At 44.3% G+C, this 21,056-nt stretch overlaps 1 protein-coding gene, 1 long non-coding RNA gene and 1 other non-coding gene across 15 annotated transcripts in view; 2 read left to right on the top strand and 1 right to left on the bottom strand.

Annotated features, from left to right (window-relative positions):
- LOC144588617 (uncharacterized) overlaps positions 1-11,458 on the bottom strand; it is a 31,460-nt gene extending 20,002 nt beyond the window's left edge. Inside the window, exon 1 of the long non-coding RNA XR_013544239.1 lies at positions 11,215-11,458. This is a non-coding gene — a long non-coding RNA (uncharacterized LOC144588617). The remainder of the gene's footprint in view (positions 1-11,214) is intronic.
- The window catches only part of CDH18 (cadherin 18), a 787,224-nt gene that overhangs the window by 437,511 nt on the left and 328,657 nt on the right, over positions 1-21,056 (top strand). For 3 of the 13 annotated variants that reach the window (XM_078391720.1, XM_078391713.1, XM_078391719.1), the window contains exon 1: positions 10,831-11,077. The exons of 8 other annotated variants lie outside the window; for them this stretch is intronic. The gene's annotated coding sequence lies outside the window, so the exon portion shown is untranslated. Of the gene's footprint in view, positions 1-10,804; positions 11,078-21,056 lie in introns of those variants that run through there. 2 more of the 13 variants (XM_020781297.3, XM_078391718.1) reach the window with 2 other exon arrangements.
- On the top strand, positions 4,343-4,506 carry LOC140707103 (U1 spliceosomal RNA). Its single transcript, XR_012087091.2, has one exon. It is a non-coding gene; the product is annotated as a U1 spliceosomal RNA (small nuclear RNA).

The raw sequence follows: 21,056 nt of genomic DNA, 5'->3' as shown, positions 1-21,056 counted from the left end.
TTTGTTTTGCCCCAATGGACAACACCTTTTTATAGTTCCTCACTATATTGTTTCCATTACGTCTTAATTTTTTCCTGATCAGAAAACATATTATCTCTCTGATCTTTTGGCATCCCTAATTGTGGTGCCTTGTGGTGACTAGCAATTTTGAAGCATATGCTAAGTCAAACATGTGATTTAATGTTCCACAAGAGTCCTTGCTGGTTTAAGCACAATCAGAGACTCTTTACCTGTGCGACTCACATTTATATCTATATTTGAATAGGAGTACTTTGGAGTTTTATTCCTGCCATTTGCACAGGAAGCTCACTTGCAGACCAGAGAAATTTCCTTGCAGCCAGTGATTTCAATCTTGTCTGCTTGTAGTCTGATTGCTTCCAGTTAAGGAAGCAATTCTGTCCATCCCACGTACTATACATGCCTTACAGGGGCATTGTACAACTCTGGGCAGCTTGACAAGAGAGCTATCTATCATTAACCACACAAGAAAGACCTGTTTTAGAAGCTAATCACCAAAAATAAATTGCTGATCACCAAAGACAGCCCTTGTCACCTTAAATAAAGAAAAGTGTCCTTAGAGAACATAAAATTAAAATAAACCATTCACTTCTCCTTCCTTTGTATTTCAAGGTATTCTGGATTTTTTGTGGATTTCTTTCTTCTTGTTCCATTGTTTATGTTTAGATGTTAATGCAAACATTAAATGTCTGTGACTATTATGGCATGGTCTAGTGCAGCCATTCTCAACCTTTTTTTCGGCCACGGCCAATAAACATAATATGAAAAAATTATAGGCCAAATCAGGATGTTATAAATTGCATAACAATCTTCACAAGGTGGAGTGTGAAGGTAGAGTTGTTGACAGTCTGTGGCCCCCTTCAAATATGCCAGCCCTATCATGCCCCTGGGGGCCATATCACCCCATCGATTGAGTATGACAGATCTAGTGAATAAGATGACCTACAAGAAGCTACTCTTGGCAGATGGTAATGTATGATATCATAATAGTTATACAGAGAGTGGGGGACCTGTGGCTCTTCAGACAGCGTTGGACAAACACACTGACTTCATTGCTCACCATTGGCTATGCTGGTTTGTGGAGTATGGGAGATATAGTCCAACACACCTGGATAATAGTAGTTTGTGGACAACTACCTTCTAAGACCTCCCCTAGAAGCAGACATCAGAGACAGTCCATCGTTAAAACTGAAAGCAGGTTAATTTTACAGAGTCTTGTTTGAGACAGTCTCTCCATACATTTGAAATTAGTCCAGAAGGAATCTTGGGCTTGAGTCCTAAAGAGCAGTCACCAGTTAAAACAAGTTAATCTGCCTAATCCCAGAGATGAAAGAAGCTCATTTGTGATACAGAGGCTCACACTAGTTCAGAGATTCCTTCTTCCATACATTCTTCCCCACCAGCCTCAGTCCAGAAACAGATGCTAACTGTAGCATTTGTTTCTGGATTGAGTCTGGTGGGGAAGAATGCAAAGGAAAGCATGGGGATTATCTCTATAATAGCTTCAGGGAGGGTGGGGTTGCAAGGAGTGCAGTACAAAGATAGTCGGATCTGGAAAAGAACAATGGATAGGCTTGTTCAAAAGCAAAAAAAAAAAAAACCCACCCTCAGAAAACGAGCATGCAGAAAGACTCAGCATGTGAGAACCTTGATTTGTATGTGTTGCCACTGCAAGTGAGAGAAGACACAAATAGCAAACGGAAGCAGTTTGCTTCCTTTCTGAGAGCTCAGCTTTCTCAAATCCCAGACTCCTGATTCCCTCCCCGCCCTTCCTTGCACAGATATTTTTAAATGTATATCCTAGAAAAGCCATAACCAGCGTCATATTGTATCCTCTTTGTGTGAGTCAATCTGCACAGGGTAAGGGTTTGGCTCTATTTTGATAGCACAGCAGGATTTTTTGCAGGATCTCTTAACCCAATAGATACTTTTCAGTAGTGCCAGATTTTCTGTCATCCCCACCCCATCATCCCTGTGGTGCTTCTCCGACTACAGCAGCATATTCCGCTTGGATCCGACTGGACCCTTGTCTTTCTGGCAAGGAAAAAGATGCAAGACTGCCAAGAGCATATGGGCTAGTGTTGCCACTTATATGTTAATTATACTTCTGATGAGGTGCCAATGATAGCCGAATAAACTGAGTCTGGCACTTGTTTACTCTTGAGTCAAATCTGGATCTGCCAAGTAATATTTCTCCTGCAGCTCTGTATAAGGCACTGTGAACTAGGGACTCAGTTCTTTATGACTAAGTCTGCCCTTGCCACACAGTATTTGTGCATGTGTGTGTGCATGTGTGTATGCGTGTGCCAGACTTCCCATCAGGAGACAGAGTGAGGCATCAGTTCTGGGCAGCAAAATTTTGGTTATCGTCCCAGAGCAGTAAATTATCCATCTTCTCATTTATTTCTTACCATGCTTTGTATTGTCAGAGAGCAGAGGAGAGGTGTTTCTGAGATCTCCTGCTTCAGAGGCTAGAATAGCTTGGTTCACTTTGGGTACTATGAGCCTGAGTACTGCACAGTTTGGCTTCAGTAGGGTCACACATATTTGTGCTGTGCCTCAGGCAGAAAAATGTCTTGGGTCAGCCTGAGTGTGTATGGACTCATGTGTGTGCATGCATGCAGAAATAGCTGCCAGAGTGGAATGGGGGGGGCAGACTACCAAATATATTCTCTATAACATTAAGAGGCATCAAGTGTGCTCTTTGAGTCAACTGCAGTATATCACAGAAGTGAGTACACCCCCTCACATTTCATAAATATTTTAGTGTATCTTTTCATGTGACAACACTGAAGAAATGACACTTGGCTACAATGTAAAGCAGTGAGTATACAACTTGTATAACAGTGTAAATGTGCTTTCCCCTCAAAATAACACAACACACAGCTATTAATGTCTAAACCACTGGCTACGAAAGTGAGTACACCCCTAAGTGACAATGTTCAAATTGGTAGGAGACCCAGGAGGACACCACTGCTGACACTAAGGCATAAAAAAGCAAGACTGGAGTGTGCCAAAACTTATGTGACAAAACCACAATCCTTCTGGGAGAATGTGCTGTGGACATTTTTGGTAAAGGACATCATGGCACTCTTTACAGAAAAAGAAATGAGGCATTCAAAGAAAAGAACACAGTCCCTACAGTCAAACATGGTGGAGGTTCAAAGATGTTTTGGGGTTGCTTTGCTGCTTCTGGCACTGGATGTCTTGACTGTGTGAACCGTATCATGAAATCTGATGATTACCAAAGAATTTTGGGGTGCAATGTACAGTCGTGCCCCACTTTACGATCGCCCCACATTACGATGAAACCACATTACGATGACGTTTTTGCTATTGCTTTTGCAATTGCAAAACGACAATCTGAATAGGCTTTTTTCGCTTTGCGATGATTGGTTCCCTGCTTAGGGAACAGAGTCTTCGCAAAATGGCGATTTTCCAACAGCTGATCTGCGGTTTCAAAATGGCCACCGGGTAAATAAAATGGCTCCCCGCTGTTTTCTGGGACAGATTCCTCACTGCACAGGCACCGAAAATTGCTGCCCTATGGAGGATCTTCGCTGGATGGTGAGTTTCCAGCCCATTGGAATACATTGAAGGGGTTTCAATGTGTTTCAACGGGCTTTTTATTTTTGCATTACGACGTTTTCGTTCTACAACGATTTTGCTGGAACGAATTAACGTAGTGGCCAGTGTCAGAAAGCTGCGTCTCTACCAGAAGTCATGGGTCCTCTAGCAGGACACACTTTAAAAAGCACTCCGAAATGGTTACAAAGAGCTGGAGAGTTCTGAAATGGCCAGCAATGAGTCCAGATCTGAATCCGATAGAACACCTGTGGAAAGATCTCAAAAGAGCAGTTGGGAGAAGAAGGCATCCTTCAAATCTGAAGGCCCTGGAGCAGTTTGTAAAAGAAGAGTGGTCCAAAATTCCTTTAGAGAGGTGTAAGAAACTCATTCATGATTACAGGAAGCGATCCTCTAGTGCAGTGGTTCTTAACCTTTGTTACTTGGATGCTTTTGAACTGCAACTCCCAGAAACCCCAGTCAGGACAGCTGGTGGTGAAGGCTTCTGGGAGTTGCAGTCCAAAACTCCTGAGTAACCCAAGGTTAAGAACCAGTGCTCTAGTGCACAGGTATTAGCATATGCTAATACCTTATGCTAATACCTGTGCACTAGAGGATTGTGGGAGGAACACCTAGCCCCTGATGGGGGTCCCTCAGGGTACCCCAAAACACTGAGGGAGCCCTCTTGGGTGCAGGGGGTCACCATGCCTTGGGGGGGTCAGGGGGACAGAAGGGGGTATGAGGTGCAAGGACCATTCCAACTCGTACTTTGTAGGGGAAATACCATGTCATAAAGGTGGTTTTCTCAGGGGGAGGCTGATCCATTGCACTTCAGGTATGCTGCTGACCTCTGTGATTTCCCCAAATGTGGGGAACTCAACTGCATAATTTGTGTTAATGGGAGATTGCACTTGTTATTTCCCTGGTTTTTCTAGATTCTTTTTCATCTCTCTTTCTCCTAATCAGGACCTATTGCAAAGTTAGTAAGTCCTGGTGATGTCTTGTATTGCATTTTCCTCTTTTTCTCCCCTATGGTAAAGGATCAGGGCAAAAGGAGTCACCATTATCAAGAGCCAGGGGGCTGCTTTGATTCCTTTCATTCTATTTCTTTGTTGCTGGAGAGAGAAAGAGGAGGAAGGCCATCTGAGACCCATTGAATTTCCAAAGGCAGTGCAGGTGAGGGGATTGTTTTTTCCCAATATGGTATGGGGAACTGTGTTTTGCAAGACGATGTCTTCTATGGACAATTTTCACAAGACAGTGATTTTTTTCCCCAATTGGAATGCATTAAATAGATTCCAATGCATTCCAATGGGGAATTGGGTTTCGCAAGACAGCGATTTCCATGGAACAAATTAAAATCGTCTTGCGAGGCACCACTGTACCCTCTTGTGCTCAGTGTCATTCAAAAAGAAATACTAAGTGAGGGAAAGTCCCAGAACCTGACTCATTTTTTTCATCACTTAACCGCTTCTCACCCAAACACAAAGCAGTTGGCAGGGCCCTATACATCCAGATCAGTCACATTCATGAGGAAATTGGTCCTTGAACTGACTGCAGATGTGTATGGAGAGAGGTGCCTTTGGCTTTACATTTCAGATCTTATGCTTTGAAGATTCAGAGGATGTAAGTCTTTTCACTTTCTTCCCATTTACATCAGGAATCTTCCTTTTCTTTGCTGAAACATGATAGAAGCTAAACGTGATGTTTGCTGCTACTCGTTTTTTGAATCTGGATACTGGCATTGTTTCAAATACAACTTGATGATTCATAAATTCTGGTATTAAGGACAAGGTCGAGAGAATAACTGACAGTATTGGCTGCTGCCTTCATCTTGATGTAGAGTAGCAACTCAGCAAATTCGGAAAGGTTGAACTTGAGTTACAACATAATTTCTCTGTCCAAAAGACACAGCAAGTCCGATGCCCTAATTTAAGCAATTTTCCTTCTCTGTTCAAGTAAATCCCCAGTAAGCATAATTTTGCAAAGAAAAATTTACACTGGACACCCTCAGCGACTTTTAAAATGAGGTTTTGCAGCAATTATCCATTCCTTTCCTTTTAGCCTTCTCTCAAATGCTGGATGTTGTGCTCTACTCTTGAGTATAAAAGAATAAAAGTTCTCAAGGAACATGACTGTGACTTCCTTCCCAATACAGATGGCTGGAAGTGCTTTTGCACTGGGTTGCACTCCAAATTTTTGTACATTCCTTGGGGGATTAGCAATCTAGGACCTTCCAGAAGCACAGACCCTTGAGTGTACACCGTTCTTCTGAAAAAAGACATTTCTTCTAGCCATTTTGATTACTTTGTGTCTTGAAGACATGCACACCCAAAGAACTTGTTGAAAAACAGCCTTGCTAATTACTTTGTGTTCAGGTGAGAAGTAGTTCACTGATGAAAAACTGAGTCAAGTTCTATGATTACCCAACTTGGTGCCTCTTTATGAGTGGTGAGAAAAAGAGGTAGGCCTGTAGACCATTTTAACTGATGACGGTGTCATCAATATTCAGGCTGCCTTGTCATGCACTGTAACTGTAGACCACATGCTTTGTTGTCAGAATGTCCCAAAGTTCTATGACTGACATCTCCAGATAAGCCATAAAGGCCCTTCTAAGCAACCCCAGCCAGTGTTGTCAGTTAAGTATAGCCATTGAGGATTTATTAATGCCTTATATTTCTGTCTCCAGACTTTCAATTGGTGCTGAACACCATAGGTAGCTCATGACTATAGCAGAGAGTAACCCCAGAAATCTTCAATTGAAACCCCCCCCCCATTGGTTGGTCCACAAGCTATCTCTAACGAATAGAAATAGGCTGTGTTTCATTATTGTTTCTGTAGTTCAAGAATTGCACACATTGTTTCAATAATTTTGTGTACTGAGGGAACTGGCCTGCTGATACACTGTTGTCATGATCTATTTTCATTAGACTGAAAATTTGGATTAGTTGTTTAGTCGTGTCCGACTCTTTGTGACCCCATGGACCACAGCATGCCAGGCCCTCCTGTCTTCCACAGCCTCCCAGAGATGGGTTAAATTCATGTTGATACCTTCGATGACACAGTCCAACCATTTCATGCTCTGTCGTCCCCTTCTCCTCTTGCCTTCACACTTTCCAAACATCAGCATCTTTTCCAGGGAGTCTTCTCTTCTCCTGAGATGGCCAAAGTATTGGAGCCTCAGCTTCAGGATCTGTCTTTCCAGTGAACACTCAGGCTTGATTTTCTTTAGAATGGATAGGTTTTGTTCTCCTTGCAGTCCAGGGGACTCAAGAGCCTCCTCCAGCACCACAATTCAAAAGCATCAGTTCTTTGGCGGTCAGCTTTCTTTATGGTCCAGCTCTCACTTCCGTACATCACTACAGGGAAAACCATAGCTTTGACTATGCGGACTTTTGTTAGCAAGGTGATGTCTCTGATTTTTAAGATGCTATCGAGGTTTGTCATCGCTTTCCTCCCAGGAAGCAGGTGTCTTTTAATTTCATGGCTGCTGTCACCATCTGCAGTGATCATGGAGCCCACGAAAGTGAAATCTGTCACGGCCTCCATATCTTCCCCTTCTATTTGCCAGGAGGTGATGGGACTAATGGCCATGATCTTAGTTTTTTTGATGTTGAGGTTCAGACCTTTTTTTTTTTTTGCACTCTCCTCTTTCACCCTCATTACAAGGTTCCTTAATTCCTCCTCACTTTCTGCCATCAGAGTGGTATCATCTGCATATCGGAGGTTGCTGATATTTCTTCCACCATTCTGGCTTGGGATTCCTCCAGTCTGGCCTTTCGCATGATGTATTCTGCATATAAGTTAAATAAGCCGGGGGACAATATACAGCCTTGTCGTACACCTTTCCCAATTTTGAACCAATCAGTGTTTCCATATCCAGTTCTACCTGTTGCTTCCTGTCCCACATATAAGTTTCTCAGGAGGTAGATAAGGTGATCAGGCTCTCCCATTTCTTTAAGGACTTGCCATAGTTTGCTGTGGTCCACACAGTCAAAGGCTTTTGCATAGTCAATGAAGCAGAAGTAGATGTTTTTCTGGAACTCTCTGGCTTTCTCCATAATCCAGCTCATATTAGCAATTTGATCCCTAGTTCCTCTGCCCCTTCGAAATCCAGCTTGTACTTCTGGGAGTTCTCGGTCCACATACTGCTGAAGCCTACCTTGGAAGATGTGGTATTCCTCCAAAACTGTTATTCTTCCTGAAAAAGATTGAGTTCACATGTTGCAGATTCTGGGAGAGTACGTGGAGGCCCTAGCATAGGGTCTGTCTTATTTTGCTGCTTGATGTGCCAAAATAAATGCTCCTTGGGTCAGGATACATAGCATCACAGCTACTTTGGTACCTTAATCATGCCACAATGTTACTGTCTAGTAACAGTAAATTAATCAACTAATGGTTTCATAGCTCCCCAAAACAGCTGTCAGATATGACTGCCTCAGTCTGACTAATGTTAGGGCTGGCCCTGTCCAAGTATAGTGGTACCTCGACTTATGAACTTAATCCGTATTGGAACGGTGTTCGCAAGTCAAAAAGTTCGTAGGTCGAAGTACCATTTCCCATAGGAATGCATTGAAAACCGATTCATGCGTTCCGGGGGAATAAAAAATACAAAAACATTTAAAAATTTAAAATAAAAATAAAACACTGCAAGTCCAACACTGGGACTGCAAAAAAAAAAAATCACAATACAGAAACATACCCCCCCAACCAAAACCTACCCTCCAAAACCCACCCAGGACAGGCAGTTTTTAAAAAACAGAAAGCAGCACTTACCCGTTCGAAGCCTCCTGGGGGTCCTCCACTGCTGTGATCGCTGCCACCATGACCACCACTGCCATGTGGCTTGAGCCTGGCCGGGTGCTTCATCCAGTCCCCACCGGCCACGGCGGAGGCAGCGGTCACCCAGCACCGGGAGACTTGAGCTGGCCGGGTTTCGGCCGCTTGCCTCCTGGCTCACCTCCCGCTTGCTCTGTGCCACCCTCCGTGGGCCCATGGTGGGAAATTCAAATGGCAGAGGGCAGCAAGGAGTGAGCGGGAGGCGAGCCGGGAGGGAAGCGGCCGAAGAAACCCGGCCAGCTCAAGCCTCCCGGCGCTGGGTGATCACTGCCTCCTATCGTGGCAGCGGGGCAGCCCCAGGAGTTCCCCCAGGGCTTTCCTGCCACTATTGGAGACCTCCTGGGGGTTCCCCACCACCGCGATTGGCGCCTTTGGAGGTCTCCAGAGGCCTCCTGGGGGTCCAATCGCGGCAGCGGAGGATCCCCATGAGGTCTCCAATGATGGCAGGGACGTCCTCGGAGGTCTCCGATGGTGGCGGGGGACCTCGGGAGATCTCCCAGGGCTTACCCGCCGCCATCGGAGACCTCCTGGGGGTCCCCTGCCACCGCAATCAATGCCTTCAGGCTTCTGGGGGGGGTGATCGTGGTGGCGGGGGAGCAATTTAAAATTTCCCACCCTTTTCCGCCGTGGCAATTGGACCCCCAGGTCTCCCAGGGCTTCCCCTCCATCATCGGAGACCTCCTGGGGGTCCCCCGCCACCGCGATCGGCGCATTCAGGCTTTCCAGGGGGGTTGACCAGGAAAGTCAATGCAGAAAGCCCTTCCCTGGTAGGCCCGGTCTACCAGACTTTCCTAGGGGATAGACTGGGCCTACCAGGGGAAGCCATTCTTCATCGACTTGCGAACGGAGCCCCGACCTACGAACCAAAACCCATTCTGTTTGCTATTGTGCCATGACATTGCATTCCAGAGAAGGATCTTCTTTGAAAGAAGAAGACAGATGTTCATAGATGTTGCTGCCCCTGCCAGGAATTCCCATTGCCTGAACCTTTTGCTCTCCCAAGTTATTCCAACCAAACTGGGTGATAACATAAGGGGAAAGGTTTGAAGTGAACCCATATGCAGACGGTGACCAGAGATAGGGTCCTCTCAATTCTGGTGCATTTTGAAATGTCTTTTCCAGGGGGACTTGCTTTTTATCTGGGGTGCGCCAGGCACAAATTATATGCCGATTTGTTGCGGTGAGTGGGGTAGGTGAATTGCTGCTGATTTCAGCCATTCTGAGTGATATCACTTTCTGCAGCTGTGTTTTCATTATGTAAGCCCCCTTCAGAAGCATTTAGAGTGACTGTTAAGTGGAAGATGAGGCTTTTTTTTTTTGCAATGAATAAATTAAAACAAACAGACAGGTTGAGCTACCTTTGGTCGGGAGTATGCCCTGGCTTGTCATTTAAAATGTTTTAAGACTTGGCTTGAGTGAAATGAGGCATGAGAAAGCATTATCGAAACCTCTAGCTTCAGTCTAGGACCTCTGACTTCTGCAGGACACTGGGGAACCAGGTGGCTGTGAACCTAAGGAGGTGACCTCTGCTCTCTGAATACTTTTCCTTCAGTAACATTGTTCCTCTTTATGGTGCCCACAATCTAACAGGCTAGCATGATTACCCTTGTAGAAACTACTACAGGGTACTCTAAAATACCAAAGCCGCCACTGTCGTTGAGCGAAGTGAGGAATAGGTTTCAGGCAGCAGGTTTGGGCTACCATGAAAAGGCAGCACGTCGCTCGTGATTCGCCGTCCTTGGTTTTCTTCCTCTCTCTCTTTTCTGAAACTGACAGAAATGGCTGCCCTCTTCTGCCAAAATCACTTGGCTGACTTTGGTACTAACGCACCTTGACAGGAGCGCGCGCGCAGTTTTATGTGCGAAGGCATGAGTTCTCATTCTACTTCAGGCGGCCAAACCTCTTGGGCTGGCCCTGCAAAATATTTCTTGACAGTTTGGAGGGCTCTTCGGCTCTCTCCTTGGCCCTGCCCACGCCATTCAGCCTCCTCTCCTCCCGGAATAAACGTCTTTAATTCCTCTTGCACCTCTTTTCTTCCATCCTCTGTTCTCTCTCTCCCCCCCCCCCCTTCCCGGCATCCCACCCCCGCCTGCTTCCTGAGCCAGCTTGGGGGGAAAAAATAAAGCTCATTTGCTCATTTATCTCTGGTTGGCAAAGGACTTCGCTTGGAAAAGGCGACGGCGAGAAAGGCGGGAGGGAGAGCGGTGAAGGCGGGGTGGCGAGAGATCCCCACGTTGCGTGCCCACACACGGGAGGCTGATCACCGTGCTTAGAGGCTGAGGAGAGTTGGCGCGGGAGGGGGGAGAAGGAGGAGGCCCCTCACTCCGGATGGCGCGGAGTGGCAGCCACGGCGGCCAATCAGAGTCGGTTTCCCCAAGCTGCAGAAAGCGGAGCCAGCATCCGAGCTGGGCGCTTCGGCGAGTTAACACCGAGCTGGAAGCCCAGGCGACTTCTCCGCTTCTTCTCTTCCCCCCCCCCGTTCATTTTCTCGCGCTGTTTCTCTGGATTGGGAGCCGCTCCGCCCGGAGGATAGACTCTTTCCCTCCCTTCCCCACCTCGCCTCCCAGCCCCACCGCCCCATCGCCCCATTTTATTTTGCTTCTCTTCCCCGCCCTTAAAGTTCCCTCTCGCCACCAGTTAGGGCAAGTCAGCCAAGGTAAGGCTTGAAATGAAATGACTTCCCCCCTTTGCCTTCCCACCCCTTCCCTTACCAACCCCCCCCAAATACCCCGACTCTGTGCAAGGAGGAGACCCCTATAGCAGGACGGGGGGGCTGCTCCTGCTGTTGCTCACCTATAGCGTTCTCCGAAGCCAGAGAAAGGAGTCCGAGAGGTCGAGAGAAGTCTCCCCCCCTCCCCGTTTTGCATCTCAGGTCTGCGTCGGTCCAACGGGTTTAAGCCCACTCCCTCCCCAGTATTTCTCTCTCCTCCCCCCCTCTTCTTTCCCGGCTTTCCCCCTCATACTCTCCGGTCCTGCCATGTTTCATCGCCCTGCCTTCGCTTCGCCCAGGTGACTGGCAGTGGAAGCCGTGCCATTCCGAGAGTGTCGTAGCCCGAGCCTGGGTGCCGTGTGAATGGGGTGCATGTTCCTCTCCTCCCCCGGCAACCCCGGTGCATATGAGTAGCATCCATGGTTTTCCCTTTCTAACTCGAAGGGGAAAGCGAGGGAGACCTTTTTTTTGGGGGGGGGGGGCATGGGAATTCGCCTTCGGATCCAGCGCGGAGTACGCGTGTCCGTCTGGGCGCGTTACGGTGCCTCGGGTCTCCCGGGCGTGAGCCTTTCCGATCCGTGAGGAAAGGCGACGTGTTGACTCGACAGGAGCCGTGAAACGCGCCCTCTGCTTTCCGCCGGCGATCCCCCCCCTTCCCCGCTCCCCATGTGCTGCGCTTGGTGAAACCTGACCTGCTGTATCTTCCTTTCTCCAGCCTTCTTTAACGGGGGGGGGGGGGGGGAGAGGGATAAAAATGCAGAGAAGGCGGAAGGGTGAGAAAAGCCGCTGGTTGGCAAGGCTGAACCCCGATTCCAGGCTAAAACTTTCTCTTCCCCCCTTCTCCCCGTTCCCCCCTCCAAAAAAAGCAATGGAATGGCAATGAGTCACTGTCAGTATCAATTGCCCCGTTTTTCACCTGATAGGGCTGGGTGTCAGTGGTGGGCATTGCAGGAGAGGGGCAAGTTTGGCACACGGACATGTAGGAGAGTCAGGATGTGAAAACGGGGAGAGAGAGGACCTCTTTTTTGCAATGGAAAGCATGGGAAACATGGTCTCACTGCATCCACACACGTGTGTGTGTGCATATGTGGTGCCCTTAGTTGCGAAAGGAGTGCATGTAAGAAGGCATCTCTGCAGACGGAGCAGAGGATCATTTTTTTATTTTGCAAGGCAGACATAGTGTATTTATTTAGTAATAATAATTTCCTCACAAAAGCTTCCTACATACTGGATTTTTTTTTTTTTTGCATTTACTGAAAATCCAAATGAATTTTAAGGAATCATAAAACCCTGTTGCTGTAAGGGGCTGACCTAAGCAATTTAAAGCACACGCCACTGTTCCGTTTCCTGCCCTCCCCTTCAAAGTAAGAGCCAAGATTAAGCTTTCATGGGCTGAAGGTAAAGGATGGTTGCAATCCAGCTGAACTTAAATACCTTTAAGACCCATTTATTAAGCTGACTAGTGAAATCACTGGAGTCCATGGAAGTCAATAGGGCTTAACAGTGGCTGATCATGTTCTTTTCAGTAAAAAGTTTGCTGTCATTCTGCAGAGTATTTAATACAATAGTGATAATATGATCACATTTTAAAATAGTGAGTAATGGGTAATGTGCAGAGTTGTGAACTTCATTGGGGAGACAACTAATTTTTCGAAGCTTGAATACAGTTTTAGCAACATAAACACAATCTCCTAGCCACTTAGCATCTGGCACCATACTACAATAATCCATTTAAAGATGACTGGGTTATTTTTAAAAGAGCAGCTGTCAACGTAATTATCTTATTTACTTTTATGTAGGGCATGCTAGGCTTTGTTTGCCCCCTCAAATTATGAAAGATACATAATTTGATATGCAGTAATTTTGAGGATGCAGGTAGAGTCATTTATGACTCTGGCAGATATTTCTCTGTATTATGCTTTCTGTTTGCTATCTCATGGATTGTAAAGGAGAAAATTTCTGCTGATATAGGTGGTGACACTAGGTATTTCATCCCTCGTGAAAACTGCATGCAGTCTTATCCTGATTTATCTGGGAGTAAGCTGACTGAATATAGTTAGACTTATTTCTGGAGAGACTTTTTTTTAGAATTAGGCTGTGAATCTCTGAACTTTGTTTTTCTACTCTTATGATGAATAATACTCAATTATTTTTCACAAAGTGCTTATTATTTACAATATCTTAACAGTAAATATTGATTGCTTTTCATCATGAATATAATGTGGAATGTATGTTACAAAATATGGACAATTTGCCAGTTTTCATTGTCTGTTTTCAGTTTGTTATGATAATTAAAATAATTTTGCAAGTGTAACAATGCTCATAAGCACAGTTCTCCTGTTCTATACTATTGTGAAAACAGTTGTAACATCATTGGTACAACTCTTGCAATACCAGTTGTGTGACCGAAACTACTGGTTTTCACTTTTGCACTAAATCTGAAATTGTTTAACAATTAGCACAGCAGGCCTTATACTACCAACATACTACCACTGGATACAGGATAATATATATATTGACAGATTACATTAACAGTAATAACACATAGTGGACAAAATCCTGTTGCTTAATGTAGCAAGTATGGTAGCCACTATGGTGTACTGGACAGAGTGATGGACTAGAAATCTGTAGTTCAGGGTTCAAATCCCTGCTGAGCCATGGAAATTGATTGGGAGAGTAGAATTGACCAAACCATCCCTTAAATATCTCACTTACCTTGGAGTCCCTATTAGGGTTGCTAGAAGTCATATCCTACTTGATGGCACATAATTAAGTAATGTCATAAATTGCACTAGAGTAGGCCTATTGAATCAATGAGGATTTGATGAGTCAACTCAGTAAGTTTCATTGATTCAGATGCAACTTGATCTAGCATGATAAGTTGCAACTAAAGTAGGCCCATTTGAATCAATGGAATGCCCTTAAAGCCCCATTGATTGAATGGAGCTAGTACAATTTGCTATGCTGTTTGAGTGGTAGTCTGTGTACACTGTATACAATTTGCTATGCTGCTCAGAGTGGTAGAGTCTACCAGATATTAAATACATAAATAAATAGATAAATAAATTATCTATCTATCTATCTATCTATCTATCTATCTATCTATCTATCTATCTATCTATCTATCTATCTATCTATCTATCTATCTGTCTGTCTGTCTGTCTGTCTGTCTGTCTGTCTGTCTGTCTGTCTGTCTATTTAAAATATTTTTACCCCATGTTTTCCTTAAAAAGGACTCAAGGTGGCTTACATCATTGAAAGACAATATTTAAAGCTAAGCCACAGGATTGTGGCCAGTGAATTATAAAGCTAAAATCTATAGTGAGTCCAAGCTTGAGCAGACTAGGGTTGCCAGGTCACCAGCATCCCATTCCTTGGCTTTCTAGATTGAAACCTGAGACCAGTCCCTGATATGTAGCTATATGGCAGGCAGCAGTTCAAAGGGGGAGGGTCTTCCCCCTGCAGACTTTGCACTGCTTGTGCCAGGGCTTGTATGACAAGAAAGCTTGTGAGTCCTGGTATTGCTGCTCTGCTTCCTGCTTTGCTCCAAACACCACATTTGGCTCAATATCAGAACCCTAAAGCACCAAGAATGAAGGGCAGGGTCTGGTGAGACAATATACACATGGGTTCAGCCTGCCATTTGAAGTAATACAGCATAAACACTTTTATGCTGAGTCAGTGAGCCCTGGTGTGAGCTTCAAAGTGGCTCAGACTTTAAAGCCACTTCACACATAAACTTCAAACTTACTCTTCTTGTGCCACTTCCCATGAGATTTGTTTCTCCACCTGGAGAAGCATAGCAAATTTCTTTTGGTTCACCTGCTTCCTGGAGACTTCACAATCCTGGGCTGTACCCACTGTATAAATGAGATTTTTAAAGCCAACAGTACACAAGTGCTGTTCATTAAATATGTGTGGAGATAAAAATTGCTCCTAGTAGAAAGAGTATTCCAGATCCTTAGATGTTTATGCTTGTTTGTTGTTTATTTTTTCAGAAGCTTTTCATAAGTTGAAAAGAACATTTTAAATATGTGGAACATATGGCATTTTTAGACAAAATGCTTAGTGTTTGGATATTGATGATCATTGAAAAACTTTCTAACTAAAATATAACTGGATAGATGTTTAGATCATGTTACCACCAGGACTGGCAAAGTTTAAGATCTGCTTTATTGTCCATTTGTTTGTTACAATTGTTTCATTCTGCCCTTTGGTCCAAACACCTTCAAGGTTACTCAGAATGCAATAACAAAACATTCCTAAAACAATCTTAAAAGGTGCTCAGTATTATTGGCACAGCAAGAGTGCAAAACCATCACTGCTCATAACAGTCAAGAGTTTCAGATAGTTGGAGAAGGGATAGTAGAGCCGCTAGTGTTGATTTCAGTGCATGGGGAAGGTTGATTCTGTAGGAGAGAATATGTCCAGTGATCTCTCAGTTAGGTGACATTTGAGACCTCCTTTCTTCTTGCTCCTATTATGTCTTCAGGAAATAAGCTTCAAGGTAGGACAGAAGACAGGTTCTCATCCTTCTTCATTTGGACATGACCTGTTGTAAGAAACTCCTGATGAAGCCTGGTTTTGGACATATTCCTGTGTAAATTAGATATCCTAGGTACTGGGCATTTGACAAAAATCAGCAAATAGGTCAGTTTACTTCTAGGTAGACTGGAATTTTCTTGCCCCAGATACTGCATTTAGTAGAGATATCTAAGGGTATTTACAGCTGAATGGGTAGATCAAAATGAGTGCCTGGCAAATTATTAGTTTTAAATAAGAGATCATAAACAAGAAAACACATTCTGCTTTGCAAATGCAGGAGTAGGTGATACCTTCCTTTATAAACCACTTAAAAATCATGCAATCTGCTAGCTTTTATGGACCAGATGCCCACTTCTTCGAGCATGCAGCAGTGTCTTAAACTCTAAAAGTTCATGGCAGATGCTCTAACATGCTCTTTCCAGACATTGGAACAGTTACTGTTTGGACTACAACTGCCTGAATCCCCCAACGAAGAGGTTCTGGGGAGGGAAGTCCAGACATTTGTCATTTTAAAAAGAGTTTCTCCAAACTCTTTAATCACACTTCCTTCACAAGCAACTGTTAGTGTTTGCCAGATGACAACCCAAAGATCTACAATTGTTCTTAAAAATCATGATGCAATGGAAGATTAATAGCTTAGAAAAGTTTTTATTTTGGACTATATTTCCCGGAATTTTGTTGGAGAATTTGTGGAGATGTCATCCCCAAATTTTTTTTTAAGAAAGATTCTGAGGCAGTTGGATGTGGGGAGGGAGTTGTACCTTCTTCTCTTTGCCCTCCCACTCCGGAATAATGAGGCGAGACGCAGGTGATGGGTATAAATAGGGCCACATTTTATTAAATCATCATGCCATAACTTATGGCTTAGAAACCAGGGGCCTGCAGTAGTGGGGTATCAGGTTTGGTGCCAAAGGTCTCACAGGACCCCCACACCAACCTATACGGGCGAGTACTGTGCCTCGTTGTCATGCTGTCTCTAAGACAGTGTGACCCTGGCTGGTGAAATATCAAGCCCCCACCCCGGGCATGCAAGCCCCCAGCTTTTGGCAGCCCTCAGCCCCAGGCCCCAACACGTCTTTTTTCCCCAGCACTGTAACCTCACAATCTGCAGCGCTGAAAGTTCAGATGCGCTATGCACTGCGTGAACTCCATGGCCACTCACCGATTCAGTTTCCTTCCACACTACCCTCCATGTGACCAAATGTTAAAATGATTAAATAGCAATGGAACTATATTAACCACATGCCAGTGTGGGATAGCCAAAAGATCCCTGTGACTATTTCAACCAATTGAGTAGCGTGTCAAAAATTCCTATCCAGCCCCCAATAGGATGACCAGTCAGACTCACACTGGATATCGGGTGGGTGGGTCGGAAGAGGCCGAGCCTGTGGGGGAGCATCCTTTTAACAATGCTCCCACCTACCCGGGTAACTACAAGAACAGTGAGTGCATCCACAAGCACCAGTGGAACTGACATTGCCCTCCCACTCCGGAATAATGAGGCGAGACGCAGGTGATGGGTATAAATAGGGCCACACTTTGTTAAATCAACATGCCGTAACTTATGGCTTAGAAACCGGGGGCCTGCGGTAGTGCGGTATCAGGTTTGGTGCCAAAGGTCTCACAGGACCCCCTCACCAACCTATATGGGCGAGTCCCATGACCCCGGCCAGTGAAATAACAAGCCCTCCCCGGGCATGCAAGTCCCCAGCCTTGCGTGTGGGGGAACTTCGTTTTAAGGATGCTCCCCACTCCCCCGGGTAACTCTGGGAATCGCGCATCTCGTGCTATCCTGCGGGGAGGGCAAAGGAGCTCCGCTCAGCAACAAGTGCTGGCAGAACCGACATTCTGTCTCCATTACTTCTATTTCCCTCACTGCCACATCTTTATCTGCCCTCATTTTATGGTAAGATTATAATTATCATTAAAGATAATTATAATCTTTTCTGGTTTGGATCTTGGTAACCCGCATGAGACTTTACTTGTGACAGCTGAGTTAGTTGTTTGTTAGAATTATTTATGCCTCATTTCCTGTAATTTCTGGAGTGTTTTAACAAGAGGGCAACACATTTCTATTTACTTCTTGTAGTGAAATGGGTACAGGTTTATGCTTACATATTTGGGCCTGTTAGAATGACATGTTGGATTCTAGAATACACTTTAAACTATTATTTAAAGTTGGATTGTTCAGTGGTGAGAGAAATTTTGTTCGACTGGAGTAAGGTATTTTTAACACTGTTAGGTAGCATTAGCAACCCTTCCAATGTCTGGCTTTCAGGAAGAGGTGAAATAAGCTTCAGGTGCCTCATTAGCATCAGAGCAAAGCCATTACTAACTGTCTCTATGTTGTATCAACATTTTTAAGATACAGAAGAGATGGAGTAGTTGAGTTCCATGCATTTTTCAGTCTTGTCTTATTATGCTCAATTGGGTTTACTTCATTTCTATGATTACAGCCTGAAAAGGTTTTTAAAAAGTAAAATCAAATGAGAAAAAAATAGAACCCTGTTTAGGACCTGGAATAAAGTTAACCTGAATATGTGATGAGAAGGGATAGGCTTACCCAACCTCCACTGTCATCACTATTTTAATGTTCTTTTCACATGCAGTGTTTCATGTCATGTGAAGAGAGTAGGGCAATGGAAAGTGCAGTGATGCTCTGCATCCTTATTACTGCTGTTTGCTGTCAAGTTGCATCCATCTAAGGCAGCTCTCTGAATTAGTGACCTCTAAATGATCCTGTTGTTAACAGGCTTGCTCAGGTCTTACAAACTCAAGGATGTGGCTTCCTTCTTGGAGTCCATCCACATATAAGTTGGTCTTCCTCTTTTACTGCAGCCTTTAAGTTTCACTAATCGTACTGTCTTTCCAATGATCTCTGTCTTCTGGTGCAACCTCTGATCTCTATAAAACAAGAAATAAATTATAATACTGAAATGTTCTCGTTCATTAAAAATTATGAGTTGAAAGGTGATGCCTAGTCCATTTTGATAAGTCTAAATCTGGTGTACAGGAGAGAAATGAATGTGACAATATGGCTACCTGGTAGGAAGGGATGTTGCCCATAGGAAGGGCAGGAAAATAACTTTTCTTCTCTTTTGGTACTAAAATTTAGCAGGTGCTGCATCTCTAGAATATAGACCGTATCAAGGAAGCAAGCATGCCCTTCATTTTGATATATATTTTTCCTCCTATTGGAAGATGGAAATGAGTGCTTTGTAATCAAATAATAATTGTGTCATCAAATACTCCATTAATAGTAAAATGACTCAATTGCTGAAGGTATAGTTGCCATTTAATCAGGGGCTGGTTGCTGTGCAGTTCTGTTCCATCCTAGTTGGTTACTTAATACCCAGTTGGCTATGGAGTACTCTACTGTGTTCTCATTTGTATCTGTTGCAGTGTGGTGATGCTTCTAGTAGTGCTTGTATACAGTTCAAAGCCACTTCTCTAGAGGGATGTAGTTCTGCTTCCACCAAGTGGACCAAAAGCCTACAAGTCAGTGTTTTTTCCAGGGGTCTCTTTGCCACATGTCCCATGCCATACCCTCTTCAGCAATAACATCATCCAATTCAAAAGCTTATTTACATCTAGTGAGTCTAACTTGTTGTGTTCTTAAACTAATTGCTAGGCTGCTTTAAATGCTGCTTTCTACTTTTTGCTCCAATCCCAGTTTGCTTTCTTTTTACACAGATTGTGCAGGGGGCATGTGACTTGCACTAGCAGTGGCACATGGGATGACCAAAATCCCAACAAGCCTAAGAATGACTGTAACTGCCTTCTGTCAGTAGGTAGTGTTACTTACTCAGTTTTGCTAAGGACTTTCCTGGGGATTACCCAATGCAGTTCATTCTAGTAAATGTCCAGAAACTTCACTGTCTCCATGGGGCACTGGATTTTGCTTGGGTTTGCTGCCCAGCCTCTGCTCTGGAGATGCTGTATGATCATATTCAGAACAGCACCAACTTCATGGCAATTCCTCATAATTATGATGTAATCTATATAATGATACATATGGACAGTTGGTGGGAACTTTAATTGAGCCAAATCTCTTTGTGCCACATGGTGACATATGGTCTTTGAGTGGACATACCCCATGGGAATGGGAATTGTCTGCCCTTCCAGGAGAAAGCTAATTGTTCCTGTCCCCCCCCCCCCCGCCCCATGGGGATCAGAAAGAAGGTGTTGACTAAGTCTAATACAATATGGACTTTTTTACCTTCTTCAATGGATCATCCGTCAAAGTTGCAATGTCTGGGACCACTGTGTGCAGAGGTGGTACCCGCTTATTCATGAGCCATTGGGCTTCTGGACTGGCCAAATTGAACTATTGAATGGGGAAACAGTGGGACTAATTGTGCCTACATGCAACAGCTCTTGTATGGTCTGGTCTGTTTCTTCTTTCCCTCCCAGGAAAGGAGGGAAAGGTCTTTCTCCTTAGACAGGCTTTTTCTCAGTAACTGGTTGCATATGAGGAGGTTATATATTTATATATATTTGACAAAGACTGAAATCCTGGTTGTGCAAGTTCTATGTTGTGAGGTTGGTGACATCACCAGCTAGACTTTTTTCAATAAAACAAACATTTCTCCTTCATGTTCTGAATCCCTTTCGTTCTCAGGAACTTGTGGGAACCAAGGGAAAGCAAGTGGGAGTCTTTAATTATCAAAAATCACCATTGTCTGGTAGAGTCATCACAGCAGCAGCAATTTTCACTAGTTAATGACTTCTCCCTCTTGTCCTTCCCTTCCCCCACCCTAGGTTCTCAATGATGCAGGTAATTATTCAGGACCAGTAGTAATTCTGTGACAGTAGGGGAATTTTTTTTAACTTCTCACACTATCTGGTATCAGTACATCATGCTCTGTTGACTTCTGAGTGAGCCTTGAGTGTCTCTGCTTCCTCTCATTATCTGTAATGTTGTGGAATAGAATTGCTGCTATGCCACGTTTGGTAGACCAGTGCATTATGCATGACAATCAAATACACAGGTCCCTGTGGGGAGAGTGAAGAGAGGAAGAGTAGTCTTTCGGTTTGGTATTGCTGCCATGAAAACATACACAAGCAGCACACTATACATTCTCATGATGCTTAATTTTTCTCATCATATAAGGCTGAAGAAATGCAAATATGGATATCTGAATCTTTTTCCTATCTGCTAAAATCACAGAAATGATCCTGGGAAAGGCATCCAGTTTGACGGTGTTCCCTGAGCTCAAGTAAGATTAGAACAACATAGAAGGATAAATTAGAGAAATATACAAGGATAAGGCATGCACAGCCCTTCATACCTGTTAGACAGCATCGCCCATCCACTTTAGCTACACAGAACATTAAGAGGAGGTGTCATTCAGGGACTGTGAAGGCAGCTAGGAGCTCT

This window comes from Pogona vitticeps, chromosome 4 (genome assembly GCF_051106095.1).
Source record: "Pogona vitticeps strain Pit_001003342236 chromosome 4, PviZW2.1, whole genome shotgun sequence".
Taxonomy (NCBI): domain Eukaryota; kingdom Metazoa; phylum Chordata; class Lepidosauria; order Squamata; family Agamidae; genus Pogona; species Pogona vitticeps.
Note: the sequence above shows the minus strand (reverse complement) of the source record. Positions and strands in the feature narration are given on the sequence as shown.